The sequence below is a fragment of the Typopeltis vanoorti genome, chromosome 24, assembly GCF_054136105.1.
Source record: "Typopeltis vanoorti isolate ZY-2024b chromosome 24, IOZ_Tvanoo_1.0, whole genome shotgun sequence".
Lineage (NCBI taxonomy): Eukaryota > Metazoa > Arthropoda > Arachnida > Uropygi > Thelyphonidae > Typopeltis > Typopeltis vanoorti.
In genome coordinates this window covers 90,068,717-90,093,451 of record NC_143572.1, presented here as the reverse complement: position 1 = coordinate 90,093,451, position 24,735 = coordinate 90,068,717, and the positions used below count along the sequence as shown (strand labels likewise).

General features: G+C 38.5%; 2 non-coding genes across 2 annotated transcripts; both read right to left on the bottom strand.

The window, feature by feature from the left end:
* Positions 1-6,985: 6,985 nt before the first annotated feature.
* On the bottom strand, positions 6,986-7,168 carry LOC150093539 (U2 spliceosomal RNA). The gene has a single exon (XR_016550485.1). It is a non-coding gene; the product is annotated as a U2 spliceosomal RNA (small nuclear RNA).
* Positions 7,169-18,739: 11,571 nt separating this feature from the next.
* On the bottom strand, positions 18,740-18,940 carry LOC150093538 (U2 spliceosomal RNA). Its single transcript, XR_016550462.1, has one exon. It is a non-coding gene; the product is annotated as a U2 spliceosomal RNA (small nuclear RNA).
* Positions 18,941-24,735: the final 5,795 nt, after the last annotated feature.

Genomic DNA, 24,735 nt, shown 5'->3' with positions numbered 1-24,735 from the left:
AATTTTGAGAGAAGAGGAAAAAATTACATGGAAAAATAACACTGTTAATTTTCTGTATGTCACCAGGAAAGTGCTGAACTTCAAAATCACTTATAAAATTCTTCCGGTGAACTACCTGGTCTCTAAATGAAACAAGAGAGCAATAGACCAATGTGTTTTCTGCCTAGAGAGCAGAAAACACATTCGTTGTTGGCGATAGAAACTATCGCCCACCTCTTCTATGATTGTTTCATTGCACAAGCCGTTTGGCGTATGGTTGGAATAAGATTTAACACCACAATCTCTTCCAAACTAGCAATTAGTCTATTTGAATTACCTGCAACCATGCCTAAAAAGCAGTGCAATCTACTTCTATACACCACAATTGAATTTTGATAACATATTTGGAAAATTTGCAACATAGCATATTTTAAAATTGTAAAATGTTTGCCTGATATAGTCATAAGCTATAGAGCTAGTATTAAGAATTATTTGACAATGAAATTGGAAGAGGTGGGTTCAGCTGAATTTAGTCGTCAATGGTGCACTCCCCCCAGCTTAGCCTACCTTTGGAATGATAAATTAAGAATTAAAATTTGATATGTTAACTAAAACTCTCCAATCAAATCCTACTGTATTAATCCTTATTTAACAAATACTTCTCCCTGTTGGAATTTGCCCAACAGGTCAGAAAACTAATCTTCTCTCCCTCCACGAGCCGGAGAGAATAATAGCTTAATATTACAAATAGTCAATGAGGTAACAAACCCAGACTAACTAACAACTAGCAACCAACCAACAAACAAAACTGACCGCATAAGTTAACTATAAATTTCTACCTAGTTTTAACCATACTCATGGGGAGTAGTCCCCTCTCCCACCCATTAAAACATTGATATGGTAGAATTTTTGTAACAGACAGTAGAAATTGCCTTTATGTCTTTTTGTTTTTAAAGTTTACCCTTGTAAGTAGAGCTCTTTAGCTCTATAGCAGAAATGATGACTGGGTAACACCACACCAAAGTGATCGGTACTAGTCTAATCTGCGCACTAAAATCTTAGTATCTATTCTTATCAGCTTGATATCTGTTATCTGTTACGGGTCCCATTGGCGCCCAAGATATTAAGCTGATCTGCTAATAATACACAAACCGTAGTAACTGTTAATTACAGTACTATTGAAGTCTCGATTGACCTAAACCCCTGACTGGGGAAAAGACAAACACTAATTTTTTTCAGAGGTGCTAGTTTTTTCTCACGTTGCACTGGTTCCTACCCAGCTTGTAATTTTTCCTCCCCTCTGCACAAAACGTGCAAGAGGAAAAATATAGCCGGCAGGCTCCACCCGCAAATAGGAAAAGTGGTGGTTACATGGTATTATACATGGTATAGAGATAAGGAGGAAGGAAACACAATTCGAGGCCAAGTGAGAACTCCACACATTCGCTCCGTAACAGTTCTCAGTTCTACTGCCCACTATAAAGTGGAACTGAGTTTATATGTGGTGATGATGCATGCCATCTTTTTTAACACAATTTTGAGACTTCTTGCAAGGAATTGCAGAATATTCCATATAATTATTATGTGTTTTTTTAAGATGTCAGATCTTTTCAGTAATTCATTCTCTCCTAAGTCCCGATCCTCCTTGCACGAGGTTTTCAAAAAAAAAAAAAAAAAAAACCATCTCAAATTGCGCAGTCCTGAGTTCTTTATTTCTTGCTCAAATGCACCGTTTTTATTTTTGGTGGTGTCAGCAATTGGACTTTCATTTTTCACTAATTGTATTAAAACCGAGCCCAAAGTAACATCTTTCCAACACAAAATACAATAGCACTTAATTTATGCACTGTACTAATTTACGTTTATCCTAAAAATCTCCCAATCAGTTATGTTTTTAAATTATTATATTCTCTCCATTCTTTCGCATCCTCCAACGAACTCTGCTCGTATTGTTATTTATTTGATCTTCCCTCAGAGTCAACATTCGACACTTTCGAAATCTTTCTGTTCGCTTTAATCGTTAGTTTACATACCGCTTCTTTCGCTACCACCTGTTGTTTCAGAAATTGTTCCCCCCACACCAAGATTGTTTATAAATTCCAAAAAGAAACAAAAATTCCAACTCCTGCACTTCAATGAAATTATAGCATATACTAGATATTGAGAATAAAAAAGCAACTATTTTGTATCTTCAAAATAATTTAAAAAATGATGAATATCTGAAACTGTAGCTATAAGAGTCAAGAATAAGGCGATGAATACTTGACTGTCGCCCCTACGTGTTCTCAGACAATTGGCCGTTATGCAATATTAAAAATAAGCGAAGTCCCAACCAATAGCAAAGCAGCGAGAAGTTCGATTTCGTCTATTTAATGCACTCCCCTGCGTATGTTTTATTTTTCAGTAACAGGTAAGTGGCTGCAAACGACATCACCACCTACGGTTTTCGTAAGTTTTTTTTTTTCAAATGACAACAAAAGAACAAAGATTAATGACATCATATTCTCAATATAGTTCTAAGGTATGCGTTTTTCTTCTAGTTTTTACTTTTACCTTTGGAAAAAAGTAGAAATAAACTCTCGCACATCCATTTCAATGGAAGAAGCTTGATTTGATAATTGCAATGCATAAATCCGATTACAATAAAACTTGCCGAAAACATAGATGAAAACCTTCATAAATAGATTTAGGTGTATGTGTATATATATCCACTTAGCTCTTCCATTAAGGGGAGTGGGACCACATCCGCCATGAAATTATCTTTCTCTTAAGACATCTACTTCTTTGGAAATAGAGTATGCCAACCTACAGTTGCTGACAGTCCCCTTGTTCATGCTCGTAATTCGTTGTTTCTAGTTGTTTTTTTTCTTCAAAAAATAATTTTTAAAGGCATAGGTAGCATTATATTTTACGATTGCCATTCGCATGCACTCGTGTATTGCGAAGCTCTTATTCCTTTGTTTATTTTTGACAGTAATATTCCAAATTCTGTTGTATTTGACTACCCACGATAATATTCTAACGTTTAGTGGATAGAATTACAGTAAAAATAATGATAAATTATTCTGTGAATTGCTTTATGAAATTACTTGGAAAATTATTTCCTTTATGGAATAAAAAAAAAAAAACGTTGGAATGCAGTCTATCATTTGTTTGAAATGCAGGTCGCGATTCATTAATACCCTTTCCCTCTGCCTGAGTTCCCCCACAATTCACGTATAACTTTACAAGATATAGCAACTTCATTTATTTTGTAATTAAATTGACTAATTATTTCGAGAAGAGTTAGTTTACTTCATTATTTGTAATACGTATCGTGTGGTTTCTGCTTAATTTTATCAGTTCCCTGATACCGTTCTTTTCTAATAATTTTTTTTCACGAATATTTACATTGTTGTCGAAACAGACCTTTTCAGAGCACGGAACCCTACGTCCAAATCTTTCTAAGTACTGTTGATGCAGAATTTCTTTTCAAGATAAGGGGGAGAGAATCCAAAGAACCCCTTTGAAATATTGTCCTTATGTGAGTTATTCCTCTCTACTCATGTTAGGCCATGTTGACGAGCCTCTTTAATTAGGTCCACAGTCCTAATCGACCGTCGGGGAAACAGCTTAAGCCAAACCTGCTGGTCAGACTATCTACCAGTATTATTATTCAGCTACACTTAAAGCCAGCGTCCCGCTCATAGTTGGATTAACTGCTAAAGCAACGGCTTTCCCCCCGCCACCGCTGCCAGTCTGATTCAATGGAAGTGACAATTAGATGTCATCTTCCATATGAAGATATACTAAATGTTTGATTAACACGAGGATGAATACTCGTCGAACACCGTCAAAGGGTTAAAGAAAGACAGATAATACGCAATTCTTTTCTGCTGTGTTGCTTTCTCTTCTGCATTCTATAAAACCAATCTCTAACCAAGGATCTATACTTAAGAATTTGAAAGCTAAAAAATTGTTCTTGTTAACTTACGTACATTGTCAAAGCTACTATACACTGGAAAAGTAGCACAAACGTATTAATCGTTATTTTAACTTGCAATATAATCAAATAGTCCATTGATTATTATCTGCTTAACTGTCTTATTTACATCTACTAGTGATTAAAAATTTTTTTTATCATCAGTCCTCATCGTACTCTTTGCGTTGTTGCAGGCTCGGAATGTTCGTTCATATACGATGCTGATCCGATGATTCACGAGTGATCGTGAATTGGAAAACTGTTCAAATGAAGCAGTTTTCACAATTGCAGTAGGACAATTCATGCATAATACTGCATGCAATTTATTGAGAAATATATACGTTATTGATAATGATTTCATCCGTTATAATATAATTTAGCCTCGCATAAATTATGAAAATCACAACAAGCATGCCAAATTGACTGCAAACTAAGCAAAGACTGCCCGACATACAACTACTTATGGATAAGTCAAAATTTAACATATATTATGGAGAACAATAAAGTTAGCTGAAACAGCACTACTTTCCTGCCATGCCTTCAAAATAATCAAGGATCTAAATAACTTTAACGAAACTCTTAATTAGAAAAAAATAAATAAATACATAATACAAGAACCCAACAACGAAATGTGGCTTTCCTTTCCAACGAAGTATGGAATATTTTCCAAAGGATGAGTAAAGAGCTGCAATACTCTTGTTAAACCCTGAAGTCGAGGATATATATTAATTACAGGACAGCAATCAGGACTCGGTAGTTATAGAGTACAAAGGAATTAACCTCCAACCGGCCAGGACGTCTATATATATATATATATATATATATATATATATATATATATATACACACACACACGGCCAGCAAGACCTGCATAAATTTGACCACCTGTTTATAGAAACTATATAGGTGCATTTGACCATCCTGTCCATTAGAAAGTGCGATAAACCCTTCACAGGATTACCTCGTATGTATCAGCTTTCAGTCACTTATCGCAAGAAATGCAGTTGCTTTGCCGTTTTCTGGGTGAGTGCAATCTAAGTTACATTATTAGACTTCCCTACACTTTACATTTATTTTTGCTGCTACTTTTATGGAATAATCAGTGCCGTCCCTATGAATTTGAACCCCCTGTGCAATTGCATATTTTGCCTCCCGTCATCCCCTATTTCTTTTTTTGTAAAGAGGTATTTATTAAAAGCATTGATAAGAGCTACGCTTTAACATGTCTGGTCATGAATTCTAAATAGTACCATTGGCTAACGAAATGATCAACTAAATTTTTTTTACAGAAAGAGGCAATTAACCCTTTAACAGTCCATTCGTCAAACGAAGCTGTTAATTTTAATTCAATTATAACAAAGGCAATTAATAATTTATTTGAAAAATCGATTTTATTGCTGCAAAATTCATTAATATCACAACCAAAAAATAATTTCTATAAATGGAGATAGCCACATGGTGTGTAGCGTTTTCAGATTGCTCCCGAAATCTATGTATTATTTTTAGTGAAAGTTGGAATATTAAATCTTAGCGTAGCATTGTTTATTTTTGGTACCTTGATGTGTATGGATTTGGAGAAACACTGTGCTACTCCATAAAACTTACATTTAAAATACTAAGTTAAATAAAGCGGAATTCACACCAAAGTGTGGTACGCGGCAATTTTCGGCTATGCATAATTAAAGCAATCATTACATTTTTCAACAAACAGTGCAATTACAGACAACCGGGATGTAACGCCACTAACTAATGAATCGCATCCCCTCACCAACAAACTGCCGTATAGACAAAGCAAAACCATACCTCACCGGTGGGGTTTTCGCGTGATACCACCAAATATATAGTGAATGTGTTTCAGATGTTATGGAATTCGGTTAAAGGGAATTAGCATTTCAACTCAATTGCTGAAATGCTAATTTGTCTTTGGTTCGCGCGATCTTTTGTTAGTGCCACACTAATATGCAGTTCTTCGCTGCTCTAAGCATCTCCAGTCTTGTAAATTACTGCTAATTTTGGCTTGTAATGGGAAAGATGACGCTGTTTGGGTAGATGACTCTGACGTTGCACACACTGTTCTTGATGTCAAAGTAGTGATAGCGACTTCTTGGTCAGTCGCACCATTTTGATTTTTTTCCTGAAAATTCGGCACAACTCGATTTTTTAGCTTTAATTTTGGGGAACAGTTAGTTATATTCGAGTAAATACCGTATTCTTTATTTTTTTATTTTAACTTTCCAATTCCTACGTATGGATCGTTGGATTTATAAATAAAATCCCCAAAAGAGAGCAATATAGCAAATACAAGTAGGTGTAAGCAACACCGGATCAAATGGAACACTGATAACAGTGTAGCCTGTGATCTCTAGAGAACCAAGTAAGAGGATGAAAACTCTTCGTGAGTATGAATTACTTGAATTGTGGATTTTCATGGTGGGAAGAGAGGAACGTTTTCCAAATTTTGTTCTTTTAAAATTCATGATTTGTGTTTACATGGAGAAATAAAGTCAAATAAAATCAGATCTGCGTACCCCTCTCTTAAATTTTCCTTATTACCAAGTACCCTCTAATAATTAAAATAAATTAATGTAAAAATAAATCTAAACTTTCAGGAACACTGTTCTAGAGCGATGGGAAAGCAAGTTCAGCCCTGGTGAACGCGCATACTCGGTCGGGTAGCAGGAAATGAGAGAGCTGATCGCCGTTTTACAGAAGCGGCAAGGAACCAGTGACGAAAAGTAGTCAAAATCTACAATGAGGCGTAAATTTGTGGGAAGATTTACCAATGTCAGCTACTCGACTCCATCCGGATGCTGCTAACAAACAAATCGCCTAATGCACTGGAGACAAGTGGCCACTGCCAGAACAGACGTATCCAAAAGTATTACTCAGAATTAATTAAATTTGCCAATAACATCACTTTACATTCATCTTATTGTAAAATGAATTACACAAGCCATTTTAGTCCAGAATAAATTGGGAGAGAAAGGAAAATCTCGAATCCTGGTTTCCTTTCCAAACTATTTTTGGATTAATTATTCTCAACAAAGGGAGTGCACTGACCCTAGAGGCAGTGCAAAAACAGGGCAACTCGTGGCAAAGGTGGAGCAAGGTCCAAGCATTTCGCTGCCTTCCAAAAATCAGTTTAATATTTTGGGCTCTGATCGAACCCGTACTAGATATTAAGCTGATAAGAACAAATTAGACTGGTACTGATCACTTTGAATGTATTTACCCAGTCGTTTCTGTTCAAGAGCTAAAAAGCTCTTGAAATGTGGGTAAACTTTGAAAAAGAAATTGAATTCTGTAATTCATTGACATAACTTTTAGCCTATTCCTGCATTTCGTGGAGTAGTGAGAAAGCCACATCCACGAGGTTGTAGTTAAACCTTAAATTAACAATGACCTAAACTTAAAGGAGACAAATTTAGCAACCAACAACAGTCAATATATCAGTTCATTGGCTGTCTCTGCTATTAGTTAAAAGAAAGTTAACCATGTTTTTTTTAAGGAGCATGCACTGCAGCCACACGAGAGAACAGGGACATGCTAAATTAAAATTTAGCAAGGAAGTTTAAGTGAATTTAACTTTAAGATTGTTATGAATTTAAAGTTTGACTTTGAAATGAAAAGAGACTTAACCGTTTTTTAAGTAATTTTTCATTTTATTGTTTTATTTTCTTTTTATATTTTTTCTCAACTTGGTCAGAGCTTTTGGAAAAATCAGTGTCGCGCCACTGATTGATCTAGTTCTCTTAGGACCAACATTTTCTGATTTTTGAACAGCCATGTCGTCGACAATGACTGTACACTGTTTAAGTTCACTTTTCTATTTACTTTTTTGGATTTCTTTTTCTGTTGAAGTCACAACATTCATCTGACTAACTCCTCAAGCAACTCATTCCGACGGTTAAGAACTTCATTGTTATCAATCTTCCAACATTGATGCACAATCTTGGCTAAATAGGTTTGGATCTAACTTTACTGAACTCTTGTCTTTCTTGTATTATAGTAGCTTTTGGAGAGTCTGAAACAATGGGAATAGAAATAGATCTATAGTATTCAACGTTTTACATTCCTCTTCAACCGCAAAAAACTTCATCACTGTAGCGGGAGTACAGTTTTGTTTGATTGGGAAGTATCTTTTTTTGCGGTAGGTAGAGGGGAATTTATCTAAAGACATTATAGATGTTTTAGACTTTGAACATTGGTATCGTCTGTGGGAAGAATTTCCACATTGGTTACACGGTGCAGTACAACTTGGTAGTGAATGGCTTATGTAACAATTGCCACATTTGTTTAATGGACAATCCTTTGCAGAGTGGCCATCTTTTTGGCACCTTGCAAAGTCTTGTCATTCCTGAATAGTTAACCATTACAGAGAAACCTTTCGATGTTAACAAAATTGCGAATTGTTTTCATAAATTTTATCTCCTTGTTCGATTGTAGGGTACTTATTAAAGTTGCTTCGGACCACTGCTAGGACCGAGCCAAATTCTTCAAATGTTGACAAAGCTTGATCATCAATTTCGGAAGGAAGTTTCCTCAAATAAACGAATTTGACACCACCACTATCTATCATGATAGGAAAAAACTTCTTTATCTAGGACAGTTGAGTTTTCCATTAACTTTTCTTTTGCATTATGATTACTGGTAACTTCGTAAAGACCCTTCTGGTAATCCCAGCAATTTATATTTTTTAGATTATCAACACTGACAATATCAACTAGAGCTTCAGCTATGACTTCTGGCTGAAAAGCTTTCTTTAAGGTATATCTAACTGTTAAAATTCTGGAAACTTTATTGTTCGTCATTTTTGTGACTACAAATGATCAACAGAACTGGTGGTAGAAGTAGATACTAAACAGTCATGTCTTTATAATAGACAGCAATACTGAAAAGATTGACACTCTAAATATAAATCTACAGCTCTGATGGTAGGAGCAGATACTATACTCTTGCTTTATAATAGGCAGCAGTACTGAAAGATAGAATTAACAGATACTACCTAAAGTCTTAGCAGTGTTGGACAGTTCACTTTGAGGCAGTGAACTGAGACTGTTTCGGGGGACTGTGCTGTGTTTCCACTTAGTCTCAACTTTTCTCCCTATAACTAAAACCATACAAACCACCTCTGGTCTTCGTAGCGGGTGGAGCATGCTGGCGGTATGTACCTCTGAACGTTTCGTACAGAGGGGAAGAATAGGTTTCAGTTGGGCTGGTACCAGTGCTATGTAGAAACTACAAGACACTTCTGTAAAAATATAAGTGTTTAACTTTACCCCAGTCCGGGGTTTAGGTCATAAAACACCTTGTTAATACTTTAGATTTAACAGATACTACTTTAACTATTAGCTCATCAAGTTAATATCCTGGGACCCGTATCAGACAAAACTTAACAGATTTTGTTTGAGTACCTTGACTGTTCAAACCTAACTTTCATTAGACGTCCTCCGTGACCAGGGCATGACTTCGCCAAGGCCGTTGGAGGACATTCTCACTGAAGTACAGTTCTCGATGTTGTTAGCCTCCGTTTCCACTTCACAAACTATAATTTATACCTTTTGTAACTTACCACTTTGAATCTATGAAATTCTTTTTCGTCGTTGCCCGCTCTGGCCACTGAGTAAGAGGGGTTTTTACTTTGCAGGCCTGGGAATCCTGGTGAAACTTATGGTCTTGGAGGCAGATAGGAAAGATAATAAACTGGTCTTGAACAGGGTGGGAGAGGAGTGTTTCAATGAAAACACTTCTTTCCGGGATCTAACTAGTAAAGGTGCCAGTCCTTTGTCTAGTTTCTGTTCACCGTGCAATCTACCCCACTTGTGTGGGTTCGCCCGTAGAGGGCACGTTGAGCAGAAGTTAATAAAACTATTACTTTTCAAATACTATTAAGCTCGATTTTATTATAACTAGGTTACTAAATTAATGTATATACATATACTTACATATTAGCTATAAATTCGTCATGGTTAGTATTCTTTTCCACTGTTACTTCTGGTTAAGGGTAGTAGAATACTTACACTAATGCACAAATTTTTTTAGTAATTTTATATTAATTTTTATTTATTTATTAATTTATAAGCTAATAACTACGGTTAGTAAAGGATCAAATCATACCTTCAGAGCACTTGGTGGATTCGTAGTTCATCCATACCAGAGGCCATTTTCATGGCCGCCTGAAGTTGGTCTTTCCTGCTGCGATGTAGGGTCCTGAAGTCTCACATATTCTAAATTGCCTGTAACGAGAGACTTTTGACATTCCATTAGTTCCTTAGTCTATTGTATTATGTGCTTTTGTATCAAAAGTGACATGAGTTATCCTTTGTATTTGCGCTAAAATGGGAGGGTTCACCATTTTTTGGTGAAATTTTACTCTCCCATTAGTGTCAGGTTCGTGTGCATGTAGTTTCTGATTGAACACCTCGCCGAAGCCAGGATGTCTAGCAGACCGACGTGGTGGATCGAGTGTGCGCTGGATTTTCTGATTTTCCATGTGGAAACGGAGTTCTTTATTGGTTTTGTGCCTATGTTTAAGTAAACTATCCCCTCTTTTGAGGGGAGAGGGATGTTAAACTTATTTCCCACAAGTCCGTACTCCTTGCGCAACTGGGCAATCGTACAATACGTGTTCGACTGTCTCATGTGGGATTTCACTCTTTTATATAGTTCGTGCCAAGTTGGGAAGAAGGCATGAGCCATTCTCCAAGCGAGCCCACTTCTGGATGGGTATATGACGTCGTGTTTATGTATGTTTTCCCAAGTTTTTTCCGTGGTCCGTCGCGGATGTTTTTGTAGGCTGTATGGTGTTATTTTGCTGGATAGCTGACAGAGGCTATCAGATGAGAGATTGATTTTCCCTCTTGATTTTAGGTTTTGTAGCTCCGTTATTATATTTGAGTAATATTTTGTTGAATTTAATGTTATGGGTCCCGGAATTCTAGTTTCGCCAAATAGTGGTATTTTTATTTCGAGCTAATGAAGGGCCAACCATTTAGGTTGGTGTTGTTCGTGTTGTAGCGCTTTTCTGTTTTCATTGACGCCGCCGTGATTTTTTATTTAAAATGTGGGAAGTCAAACCCTCCCTGTGCTGTTGGTCCATACATTTCGTCTCTGGCTGTCTCTTCTCCTTTAGGATTTCTTCCTGTTCTGTGTCTTTCATGCCATTGTTTTGTATTCGGTTTTTATATCCAAGTTCTAGAGGAGGCTGGTGTTAATTTTCCAGTAACCTGATCCTGTTTCCATTCCCCCTACCAAAGGTATTTTGGCTTCGACCATCTTGTGGTCAGATACGTGTTCAGTGATGTTGATGTGTTGTATGTTTCCGTCTCTCGTTGCTAGGGCTGTAGTTATGTCAATTCGGTCTATTCTCGTGTTTTTGCAGGTATTACTCCAGGTTGCAGAGAAAGTGTTACTTTTTTGCCACCCAGTGGTCTATTATGTTTGTTTCCCGACATGTTCTGACGATTTCGGCAGCTCCCTGTTTCCTCCCCATTTACTAGACAGGGACCTTGTCGCAGTTCCAGTCTCCTCCGATGAGAGGAAGTCGTGGCCTGCGAGGTAATTGTGTAGTCGCGATAAGGTGTCGTTCTGCTTCCCTGTTTGGTGCGTATATATTTACAACTTTGTATGTAATGTTTTCAATTGTGATGTGTATCTGCGTATGTTTCTGATGTGTCCTGTTATAGGAGTTTTGACCATAATACCAACCCCTCTTCCTCTATCCGTGCCGAAGCTCCAGAAGCTTTACAGGTGGTATGTATGTTCAATTTTCTGTACTTACGGTGTTTATGTGGATTTCCCGTATGAGCAGAGCAGGAATTGTATGTTTCTTTGCATTGTTATTATGAATTGCTGCTTGTTAGTGTTTTTGTAACCCTGAACGTTCAGGGTTGCTATGTTGATTGTTGCTGCCATGTTGGTTTAGTGAAATCGTACATGTCTACTGAATTTTCCCAAGCCTTGAGGACTGCTGTTGCCATGTTTGGGTGTAAGTTTACTCCTAAAGTTTGGCATGCCTTGTAGATGTCATCTTTTAAGGAATGGCTTTCCACTGGGAAGTTTAGTTTGCCCCATTCAAGAAAGGGTCGAGTTGGAACCTCATTTTCGATCGGGTATACTAAGTGTGGTACACCAACTTTTGCTTTTGCACCATTAAAGGTCTCATCACTAATTGCAAACATAAGTTGTTTTTCTGGTGTATTTTGTTTTCGTGAGCGTGTAGTTCGTGCATCTGTGTCCAATTGTATGGCAATTGGGATTTTAGTCCTCTTTTGTTGTGGTTTTTGTGTTTTCCTTTGCTACTTCCGGAGTTTCCTTTTCAGGTGGATTTTCCTCCGTTTCTACAGCTTCTATGGTTACTAGTAGTTTGTCATTAATCTTTTTTGCCATTTTCCTTCGTGGATATGCTGCACTAAGATGGTCTCTTGAACTACACCGTGTGCACTGCAATGCTACCCCAGCATAGCTCAAGGCCAGTTTCCAGCCAGCCACTATTAATATATTAGGGACTGGTTTTTCCATGGTCATGGAGATAATCTTATTCCCAGTTAATGTTTCGGAAGACTTTGACTGTTTGTCTACTTATGCTGATCTCTTTTACATAAAAAATAAGTGCTTAATCCACAGTATTCTTTGGACACGGATGATTTTCCGTGGAAGTCCCACTGTGTTGGGTTGAGTTTTTGCCCATTGAAATCAAATCCTTCGAGAAGGGTATCTCTTGATTTGGGACTTTGTGTTATTCGGATCTTATTTCTTGGAAGTAGTTTATCCAAATCACTTCTTCATCCCATAATATTTTTGAGTTCTCTTAGAATTTATTTCATCAACTGATTCGTCCTGAAGAATTGGATTGTTAGGGCAGGTAAACGATGGTGGGGGCCATATTTCGTTATGGGTGTCCTACACTTAAAATAGTGGGTGTTCCTGTGCTGTGTTGGGGAGGAATGTAGTGTTCCCCACCAAAAAATTACCAATAAGTCTCGCCATAGGTTCCTCTTTTTACTGGAACAGGGTCAGGAAATATCCTCAAGCAGGGCCGATGCTACCCTCTAACTAGGATCAGGCAGTCTGGACTGGTGCCCTGGAGCTGGAACACGGCAACTGCCAAACTCTTCAAAAACAGATTTTGTTTGAGTACTTTGAGTTGTTCAAAACCTAACTCCTCGTTAGACGTCCTCCATGACCAGGGCACTGCTTAGCCAAGGCCGTTTGGAGGACATACTCATTGATAAAGCACAGTTAGTCGAAGTTTTTGGCCTCCGCCTCAACTTCTCAAACTATACTTTATACATTTTGTAACTTAACATCTTGGATCTATAAAACTCCCATTGGCCCGCTTTCTTCCCTGCCCGCTCTGCTCACTGTATGAGCCAGAGGGGTTTTTAGACTTGGCAGTCCTGGTGAAACTTATGGTCTTGAAGATAAGAGACAAAGGAAAGAGAAGGAAAACTGGTCTTGAAGAGGATGGAGTGGTGGGTTACAATTAAAACAGTTGGGTGGGAATCTAACTAGCGAAGGTGCCAGTCCCTTTTCTAGTTTCTATTCACCGTGCAATCGCCCCCACTTACGTGGGTTGCCTGCAAACTGCCCAGTGAACAGGAGTTGGATCAAATCAAACTTTTAAATCTTAATTCTAATGTTAATAAATTTAAAATCAATATATATCCTCACTTATTAGCTTCAGATTACACACTAAATCAATATAAATTTTTCGTTTCACGTTATTCCGCAGTTACTTCTGGGTAAGGTACGCATACAATTTATTGGTATTTCTTATATTTTTTCTATTTTTAATTTTAAACTTTTTTGGTAGTTTTTACACTCTATCATATACATATATACACGCATATAAACATACATATACATAACAGTGTTTTTTTATTAATATATATATATATATATATATATATATATTCTATAGAAGGCTAATAAGTAAGGTTAGTAATAGTCCAAAATCATACCTTCAGACCACTTGGCCTTACCGTTCTTTCATCTCAGGTGGGCCATTTTCATGGCCGCCAAAAGGTGGTACCTTCCGCCGCGATGTAGGGTCCCAAGGTCCTCCATACTCTAAAGTCGCTGCAAGAGAAGCTTTTCGGGAACTGTTAGTTCGAGTGTATGTGAAATGTTTTTTCATTAAATATGACATCGAATTTGTCCCTCGTGTACGTTTGCTAAAATGGGAGGTGTACACCATTTTTTGGTGAAGTTGTACTCTCCCATTAGCGTGAAGTTTGTGTGCAAGTAATTTCTGATCGAGCTTTCCTTACTTTCCATATGTGGTAGCGTAATTCTTTGGTTGTGAAGAGGAGTGAGTTTTTTATTGGTTTAGTGTCTATGTTCAAGTATACTATGTCCTCCTTTGAGGGAAGAGGAATATTGAACTTGTTTCCCACATAATTCCACACTCCTTGCGCAACTGGGCAATCGTACAGTACATGTTAGACTGTTTCTTCCCCAAGGCAAAAGACACATGGTTCTTGTGGGGCTTTTCCTCTTCTGTGTAGGTAGTGCCGCGTTGGGAAGGCATGGGCCATTCTCCACGCAAGAGCACACTTTGATGGGTAAGTGTCGCCGTGTTTGTGTATGTTTTCCCAGGTTTTTCCGTGGTTTCTCGCGGGTGTTGTAGTTTGTACGGTGTTATTTTGTTTGTGATTTGGAGAAGGCTATCTGATGATAGATTAATGTCTTTTCCTTTGTTCTTTTTGTTTTCTAGTATTTCTTTATAGAATCGTGTGGTGTTTAGTGTTATCGGTCCCGGTGTTTTGGTTTCGCCGAATAGTGGGATTTTTATCCCCAACCAATATCTGGCGAACCATTTTGCTTGGTGTTCGTGTTGCAGTACTTTTTTTATTGTTTTCATTGTTTCCCCTAGTATTTTTGATTTGAAATGTGGGAAGTCGTACCCTCCCTGTGATTTTGGGCTGTACATCTCATCTCTGGCTACCTCTTCCGCTTGGTAGTTCCAAAAATAGCGGAACGCCATCGACTACCATTTTCTAATTGTTTTCGTTGTGATTTGTTGTATTTTTACAGTGCATACTGTCGGTAGGAATATCGTATTGATTATCCGAGCTCGCGCTTGTAGCGAAAACATGCCCTGACGCCAATTGTGCATTTTTGTTTGCGTTGTCGTTTGCCAGTATTTTTCTTTCTTCCTGTGTGAATGGGACTCCTAGAATTTTAAGAGGTCCCGTAATAATGTTCCATCCCTGTGGTGGCATTTCGTTCGTGTTTGTGTTCCAACGCGGTTTTCCTTTGATTTAATTTTAATCCCGATATGTTACTAAATTGTTCTGTGGTTTTAATGAGTGCATGTAATGATTCCTTTTGTGTTGTGATGTCTGCGTGGCAGATCGCTTTGCATTCTTCATACGCTCTGCCAGGTAAACCCATCCCGGCAATGCTTTTGTTTGTTTGTACGACTTGCAATAACGGTTCCATGCTTAACGTGAAGATGGTTGGGCTACTGGGGCAGCCCTGTCTCACCCCTCTCTATATTGTAATAGGATCCGCGATTTGGCCATTTATCTGTAATTGTGTGGTGCTGTCTTTGAAGATTTCCCTTATACATTGTATTAATTTCGGGCTAATCCCGAATTTTGTGTCGAACATATATTCGTGTTTGACGGAATCGAAGGCTTTAGCCAGATCGAGGTTTACCAGATAAAGATTCGATTCTTTCTTGTTTGCCTAATTGATCACGTCACGGATTAAATTTAAGTTTAAATGTATACTTCTATTGGGTATGTCGCTTGTTTGATTGGACTTTATTAAATATGTCATTGTCGTTTTGATTCTGTTTTCTATTATTTTAGTGAATAATTTGTAGTCCGTACTCGTTAATGTAATAGGTCGCCAATTAGTGATTTCGTTTGTGTTTGTTTTTGGGATAAAAATTGTCAATCCTCTTTTAAAATCCGCGCATATTTCATTGGTGTTTAGGAATGTGTTGTATAAATCTGTTAATTCAGGTCCTACTAAGTGAATAAATGTCTTGTAATATTAGATTGGTATGCCATCTATGCCTGGTGTTTTTTGTTGCTGAAGGATTTAATTCCTTCAGTAACTTCGTGTAGTTTTAATTCTTTCTCTTGGTAGGCTCGATGGTGTTCTAGTGTTTGAGGTAGTTAGTGTTTTTCCATTGGGTTGTTCCCTGCGTTTCTGTTTGTGTATATAGTGTCGGTGAAAAGCCTGGGCTATTTCAGGGGTAGCGTTAGCGATCTTGTCGCTTTCGTGTTTTATGTTTCTAATTAAGTTTGTGGAGCGGCTTTTGGTTAATCATTCATAAAAGGCCACATTGTCTGTCTCTTGGAGGAGCCACTGGGCTCTAATTCTCCACTTAAATTTGTGTTTCTTGAATATAAAGTGCTCTAATGTCTTGTATTTTCTTGATTACGTGGTGGTTCAGTGAACCCAGTGGTTTGTGACGCGAGAATACGGTTAATTCTCGGTATAATTGTTTGCCTTTTTCTTTTTGTTCTGCCCTTTGACGTTTTGCTGTGTTTTGGAAGAAATCGCAGTTTGGTTTTTCATTTTGATCCACCAATTTTGGATTTCTTCCTGTTCTGTGTTTTCATGCCACAGTAGTTCGTATTCTGTTTTTGTATCCAAATCCTGGAGAAGGCTGGTGTTCAGTATCCTGGACCTGTTTCCATACCCACTACCAAAGGTATTCTGGCTACTACCATCTTGTGGTCTGACAAGTGTTCGGCGACGTTCATGTTAACATGTTTAATGTTGCCTTCCCCTGTCGCTAAAGCTGTTGTGTATATTCTATCTATTCTTGTGTGGATGTTTTTGCTGGCATTGCTCCAGGTTGCAGAGGAAAGATATCCCTTTTTTGCTACCCAGTAGTCAGTTATGTCTGTTTCTCGGCATGTTCGTACTATTTCGGCCGCGCCAGAGTTCCCTGTAAGATTGTTTCCTCCCTGTTTGTCTCTATCAGGTACCTCTACGCAGTTCCAGTCGCCTCCGTTTATGAGGTAATCGTGTCCTGCGAGGTAATTATGAATTCCTGATAGGAAAGTGTCTTTCAGCTTCCCGATTCGTTGCGTATATATTCACTATCTTGTATGTTATGTTATCGAGGGTCCAGTCGATAGTGATGACTCTCCCTTCGATGTCCCTGCGTATGTTTGTGATGTTTCCTGTCATGGGGGTTTTAACTATGATGCCTACTCTTCTAGCCCTATCTGTGCCAAAGCTCCAGAAGCTTTGGACGTGGTATCTTTGTTCTATATTTAGGGTTTCTTTTAGGGTGTTAATGTGTTTCTTGTATGAGTAGGACTTGTATGTTCTTTTGTTGCATTTTTGTTAGAATATTTTCTTGTTTTCTGGGGTTTCTAAACCCCTGTGATGGACGCGATGTTATTGTGTGCCCTCATTTTTTGATGGGTTTCCAGTCAGCCCATGCTAGTTTTTCACCCATAAGAATGGCTTTTGCCATATCTGGGTGTTTTTTAATGCCCCCTTGCGGCATGATGATTCCAAATTGGTGTCGAAGTCGCGGTCGATATCAATTTTGTGAGTGTCCCATTCAAATTGGGCTCTTGCTCCTCCTTTATAACGACCCTCCTTTAAGGTTATGAAGGTGGGATAAAGAAAGGTTATAAAGAAAGGATATCAGAGCTCTGATATCCTTTCTTTTACTTCATTGAAGCATTTGAATTTTCAATGTGTATATTTTGTTAGTGGTTTTACCCCTCGTGTTTATTGGGGTTTTGGTCTTATGTATATATGGGGGTTATTGATTCTTCTGACTTTTTCCTGGGTCTCTGGTGGGTTGTGGGGAGTCGGATGTTTCGGGATTTGTTTTCTCTTCTGTCAGGACGATGATGTCGTCAGAACTGACATAATTTTCCTGAGGTTCTTCTGCAGGACTTGCAGAGGTCTCAGTTGTTTCCTGATTTTTAGGTGTACTGAGGGTGGGGAACTCTGTCCTTGTTTTTTTTCCGTGTTAGTTTCCGTTTTTTGTGGTGGGGTTTTCTGTAGGTGTTTTGTTTTTTGGGCACTCCCAACTTTTATGGTGCATGGCATAGCATCTGGTGCACTGTTGTTCTACGCCGGGGTAGTTCATCAACTTCCAACCGGCTATTATGATTATGTTTGGGACTGCAGAATCCATTATCATGGAAATGGTCATGTTTCCGGATTGTACGGCCGGGAAGTCTTTATAGAAATGACATGTGATTTGCACCTCTTTTCCATAATAGAACAGCCTTGCTAGGATCCATTCATCCTTGAGTTCAATGGGTAATCTTTGAACCCTGATAGTTTTCCTTTGGATACCTACTGTTTCTGGTTTAATAAGGTGGCCATGAATATAAAACCCTTCAAGCAGGGCATCCCGAGAACTTTCCGACCTCAGAGTAATTTGGAATCGGTTCCCAGGGAACGAAGTAATCCAAATTACTTCACTGTTGTTATTGAAAATGCCTGAAATTCCTTTCAGAACATCTCTTGGGTTAATCTGATCTACGGAGGAGATATGGAATTGTACTGTGTTCGGTCGTTCAACGTTACAGGGAATGTTTGGTATATTTTCGGGATCTCTGTGAAGTGTAGGTTTCCTGTGATCAGAATTGCTGTGTTTTCCTTTCGTTATTTGCGCGTAGGAAAGCATTGCAAAGATGGGTGTACATGAGATCTTGGGCGGGTGGTGTTCCTGTAAGGTGTTGTGGGGGGTGTTCCCACCAAAATCTATAACGAAATAGACTACTTACAATGCAGCTACTTCGTTAACTTGTTTTGTGGCCTGGCCACGCCAATAATATCTTCTGGGCTGTTGCCCCTCCAATAGGGATACCTGGCACCAGAACACTGCGACTAGTACTGGTACTGGAACGCTGGATCAGGAACTGGCGAAAAAATCGGGAACAGATACTACAAAATGGTTTTAGCCTAGGAGCTCTCACTCGGGTCCGCGTATTCGAAAAAGCGTAATCCGCTAAACACAGATACTACACTTTGATCTTGGCCAAAAGGCCGAGAAGCAAAAACAGATGCTATAATCTGGATTAGCCTTGGAGCTCTCCCTGGCGACTGCGACGTCGAAAAGCGTCATCCGAAAAATCGGATTTTGTTTTGAGTACTGTTAATGTTCAAACCTAACTTTCGCTAGCCGTCCTCCGTGACCAAGGCATGACTTCGCCAAGGCCGTTGGAGAATATACTCACTGGTAAAGTAGTTAGCGAAGTTTTCAACCTCTGCTTCCATTTCTCAAACTATACTTTATCTCTTTGTAAATTACCACTTTGAATCTATTAAATTCCCATTAGTCTGTTTTCATCCTTGCCCGCTCTGGCCAATGTATGAGTCAGAGGGGTTTTTAGACTTTGCAGACCTGGGAATCCTGGAGAAACTCGCGGTCTTGAAGATACTGATAGGAAAACTGAAAAAACTGGTCTTGATGTGGGTGGGAGGGGTGGAATTTTATTAGAACCCTTGGGTAGGGGATGTAACTAGCAAAGGTGCCAGTCCCTTGTCTAGTTTGTGTTCATCGTGCAGTCCACCCAACCTATGTGGGTTTGCCCGTAGAGTGCATGGTGATCAGGGTTTAATGAGCTAGTAAAATACTAATTATAATTACTTAAATATACTAATACGATATTAACACATCGGATTTAAGTAAAATTAATTTATTTAAATCTAATTAATAATCAGTTATATGCATGTGTATGTATATATCTTATAATTATTATATCCAAATTAAAACTCAAATTTAAATGTTCTAATCTTAATTCCACAATTCGTATTGCTAGAATAATTTGGATGGCTTAATGAAATTACCAAAGGAAGATCAGAGGGGGCAGTGTCCCCAGTGATGCGGCCACGAAGGGGCTGCACTACTTTGTTTGCCTTCGCTGCTCGGGTTCCAACGTGCCAACCCCCTCTTCTGTAAACTACATGAGGACAAGGTTTAGTTCTTTTAAATTCTTTCGTCATGGTTCTGCCAAATCTCTGATATTAAATCCAATGCTTTGTTTTCTATTAACTTGGGAATGGTATTACAAAGCGCTTTTTCTTCATCTTCAGAAAATTGTTTAAAGGGATACAGGTCGCCTGGAATTAGTGCAGATGATGTCGTACTTAATGCGGTCTGACAATATCATGCCTACTCTCGAAGAGTTGATTCTTTGATGGACGTAAAGATAAGGTTCTTACCCAGTTTCTATCAATTTCTTAATTTTCTGGGAGGTTTTGTTTCCCAGTAAAATTTTCTTTTACTAAATCTCCCATTTCCATGATAGTGGTTTCAAATTTAATTCCATTATTTTGCTGTTACACTGAAGTTCCCGAACCTTGGCATGGAGGAAGTGGTGGGTATTGAAATGTTTTCTTCTCCTTTCTCTACTTCTCTTTGTATTCTTTTTCTTTGTCTGATTCATTTTTTGTTCCTTTTGTAGGTAAAGGAGGGAATTCTTCTGCTGAAATTACTGACCGTTGGACAATGGTATTTCCTGTGCTCTAGGTCTCCATAGTGGCTACATAGTTTTTACATGTTAACTGGGATTGCCCGATGATGGCGCAGTTTCCGCACCTATTCATCAGACAGTCCTTTGCAAGGTACTCATTCTTTTGTCATCTGCCACACAATTTGACTCCTTGGCATCTGGTCATTACCAGATGCAATTTTATATTCACGAAGTTAAGTACTGGCTTCGTCATTTTTAGTTTCAGAGATTCCATCTCCCCGCTCAATTTCCGGGTATTTCTCAAAATGTGGCCTGACAATTTCTAATACCTTTCCATATTCTTTGAAAGTATCTTCGAGGGTTTTGTTTATCTCCGCTGGCAATTTTCGGAGATATACGAACTTAACCCTGCTTCCACCAACTGGTGTCGCGAGGTGACGTTCATCTCCTGTAACAATCCCATTCTCTATTACTATATCCTTCGTCTGCTGGTTACCTCGTACAGGCCTCTTTGATAATCCCAACAATTAATGTTGCGGATGTTTACAATTCCAATCTCGTTCACCGTGGCATCCGCTACTTCCTCGGATTTGACGGGCTTTTGCAAAGAAAACCTGACGGTCAAATCTCTGTCGCTCCATCTACTGGCCATTCCCAGATGGGGTTTGGTCAGGGAACAGGAGGGGAGGGATATAAATCAAATATAAATTTAAAGTTCGTACCGTAGATGTCCTGTCTGGAGCAGGAACAGGTAGTACACTCTGGGCTGGCAATGGAGGCAGAAACAAGTACACTTCAGATTAGTCTTGGAACTCGCTATGGAACAGATACTACAAACTCGGATTAGCATGGAGCTCTTTTCTGGTCGCGTTGATCTTAGCCAAAAGGCCGAGAAGCGATACAATTGACATTCATGACTTTACGGGTGAAGCAGATGATTTTCATATTCCCCGCTATCTGTTGTGGTTAGAGTGGAGGTAAAATTTATGAGCAGATTGCTCGCCCTGAAAGGGCATGGAGATTATGCATCACTAAAGGAGGCTAATATAGCTTTTGGTCTTCAATATTTGAATATGTCCGTTGGATCATATGCTGCAGCTTGCTGAACCAAATCGTTGGGATGTGTGGACGACTTTAGGAGAAACTTGGATGCTAAGGATTGCAGAAAAGAAAATATAGGCAATATTTGTTTCTGTGTAGTTGATTGTTTCTAACATACCAGGGGGCGTTCAGAATCTTTCTCATTCACTTGTTTTGCACTCGCTGTATTTTGATAGTGTTAGCATTAGAGATGTAGCTTCTGGCCGGAGAGGCATAGGTGATTATAGGACGAATCGTCATCTGCTATAGTGCAATTTGATTCTGTTGCTGGGCTTGCTATTTCTATGAATTAGCGGATAGATCTGAGCTATGGTTTTAGATGCCTTTTGTGCACGCAGACTTAGCGTGCTGATTGAAAGATAGCTTTTTGTCGAGCATCACACCCAGGTAATTTGTTTCTGTCTGCCAGGGAATTTTAGTATTGAATAGTAACATCTCCTACAGGAGACATAGCCCTTCTTGAGAAAAGAATGGCTGAGCTTTTCTGGGGGTTGACTTCCAATTTTTAAAATAAAATTTTTACCTTTGTAAATAACATTATGTTCCTTAACTGTGTTTTTTAATATTAGAAATATTAAATTCTAAATATTAATATTAAAAATATTTAATATTAGAAAGCTTTTGGGAATTTCAAGAATTGAATAATTTATAAATATATCACTTACGGGTTGCAGTGTATTTAAACACAAAGTTAACGTTCTATTTGAATTTTTCTAAAATATTTAATTTAACATATTTTAATACCGGAACTGAAAGCAGTTACAGGAAGTTTTATTTTGCTAGTATTCTAAAACATGCATTATTTGGAACAATGCCATTGGTTCAGCAGATAACTGGGGTCTAACTACAAAAAACATAAGTAACATTTATGTATGTTCCTTTAAGGTGGTTTATATTTTTTAAATATGTTGTATCAGAAAATATGCTGACTCACATTTGTAAGCCAGCTTGTTTCCGACCCAACACACAGTAACGAGTAGATCTAAAGAAAATAACATGCTTATGCCTCCAGAGAGGGCAAAGAGTTTTTTGTACATATGTTCACTCAGAAATATATCAAACCGACTGAGATTGTTAAAATTAAGTAAACTTAAGGAATCTGTATTTAGAATTGATAATGTCTGTGTAAAATTAGCAAGGGAAAATTGTTTCAGTACTGAAATCTTCTTATTAGATGTGTATAAGATAATCTATGTATTAGAGCCATGTCAAAACAGTTCGGAGTTGCGGTGACCAATTGGCTGCAGCTATCAGCATGACGTATTTACCGAGACGGTATTTTGCAATATAAGGTCCGGCGTGAGATTCAAATCTGTCTCCCATCTTTCGCTACAAATATTTCCCTTCCTACTCGAAATTGGCGTATATAATACCAATTCATAAACCTGGAAAAGATCCTACTTTGCCTCAATTACAGACCAATCAGTGTCATCTCTAATATCGGAATATTTGCAAGAAGGTAATTCTTACTAGGCTTCAAGATTCAGTACTCAGATTAAATATCCTGCCTGAGGAGCAGTTGGGCTTGCTACAATTGCATAGCACCACGCAACAAATGTAGATTGTGTAGAACATATCATCACAGGTTGTAATTGGCGTCAATGCACTGTGGCTGTTTTCCTAGACTTTGCTAGTGCATTGGCAAGGTTTGGCATTATTAGTTTGCTATACAAACTAATATCATCTGGTGTACCAATCGGAATCATTCAACACATCAAGGCATCTCTGCGATAGATGCAAGTGAGATTGAGTAGAGTAGTCTCTACACAAACACATCTTGGCTGGAGTTCCACAAAGTCCTTATTAGCACAAATCCTATTCTCTTTATTCTTGATATACCACAACCAATTATCTTCATTTCTAGCTCATTATGCTGATGACACAGCAATATTGCCCAGATCATTAAAGCCTCGCCTAGCCATCAAGAAACTGCAAGAAAAACCTACTGCAAATTGAACAATATTTTGCCAAATGGAGACTCCTGGTGAATCCTCTGAAGAGCGTAGCCGTTCTATTCTCTACAAGATCAATGTTTCCTAAAGAAGGTTCTATTTTTAACACAATTCAGTGGAAAACAGATCAAATATCTTGGTGTAGTACTGAACAGAAAACTGACTTTCAACTCTCATATCAAGACTCTGTGCAAATACATCAAAAACCACAGCCCAGCTCTACCCTTTAATTAACAGAAACAGTAAGCTGAGCACCAGAATCAAACTTCTCATATACAAATTGATGGTTCGTACAATACTCACTTATGCCTCATCGGCCTGGAGTCATACTTCAAACTCGAATATTATCAAATTACAAAGCATTCAGAACAAGTGTCTTAGAATGATCCTGGGTGCCCCACGGCTCATCCGAACTGTCCAACTGCACCGGGACGGAAGTCCCCAATAGTTATACTTTCATGCAGACTATAACGAAATTCTTCTCAAAAGAAAACTGTGCACATTAACAGACTGATTCAACTGGCTACTGACTATGATGCGATAGACTATTCTAAGCATAAAGACATCCGCAAACATCTCAACCACCTCATCCCCAACACTGAGGATTAATCTCCTAGCGCACTCAGGCTAAGCAATTAGCTCATCAACTTTCTCAACTCTATCTCTAAGACAGCCGGAGTATGAAAAGCTTTTGCTTCACCCGTTACTTCAGTAATGTGAATAGTCAAATCTGTCTTGTTTTCTGCCTGCATTCCCATCCAAGTCCTGGATAGCTATGGAAGCTTGCCGCCGGTGCCCAGCAACAATCTCCAGGTTGCTATTGTACTATGTCGACTAAATTTACCAAAAGAATGAAGTCAGAATTCCAGTAGAGAGCCGTTGGTAAGTTAAGGTAAGTCAAGCCAACATAAAGTCAGCGAAGGAAAACCTTAAAAGATAGTGGAAATAAGTCGCAGATGCCATGAAAACACGTGGTGAGAAAATACGTAAGTGAAGTCATCGAAGGGAAACCTTCGAAGATAGCGGAAGTAATTAGCTGATGCCATAAAATACGTGGTGAGAAAATACGGAAGTGAAAGCGTGGAGGGAAGTCACGGAAACTCCATGAAAAGAAAAGGCGGTAATGTACGATTTTTCATACTCATTATGGAGTTGTAATCGTAGAAGGAATAGGAACAAAGGAATTAAGGAGCCCCACACATTCACCTTCCATATATTACCTGAAGGAATGTTTTTGGACTAAGCTGTCTGTCAAATAAGCTGGTGCCACTCTAAGCTGATGCTGAGAAAGGAACCAACCCTTCGAACTGTTTATTTGGAAGAA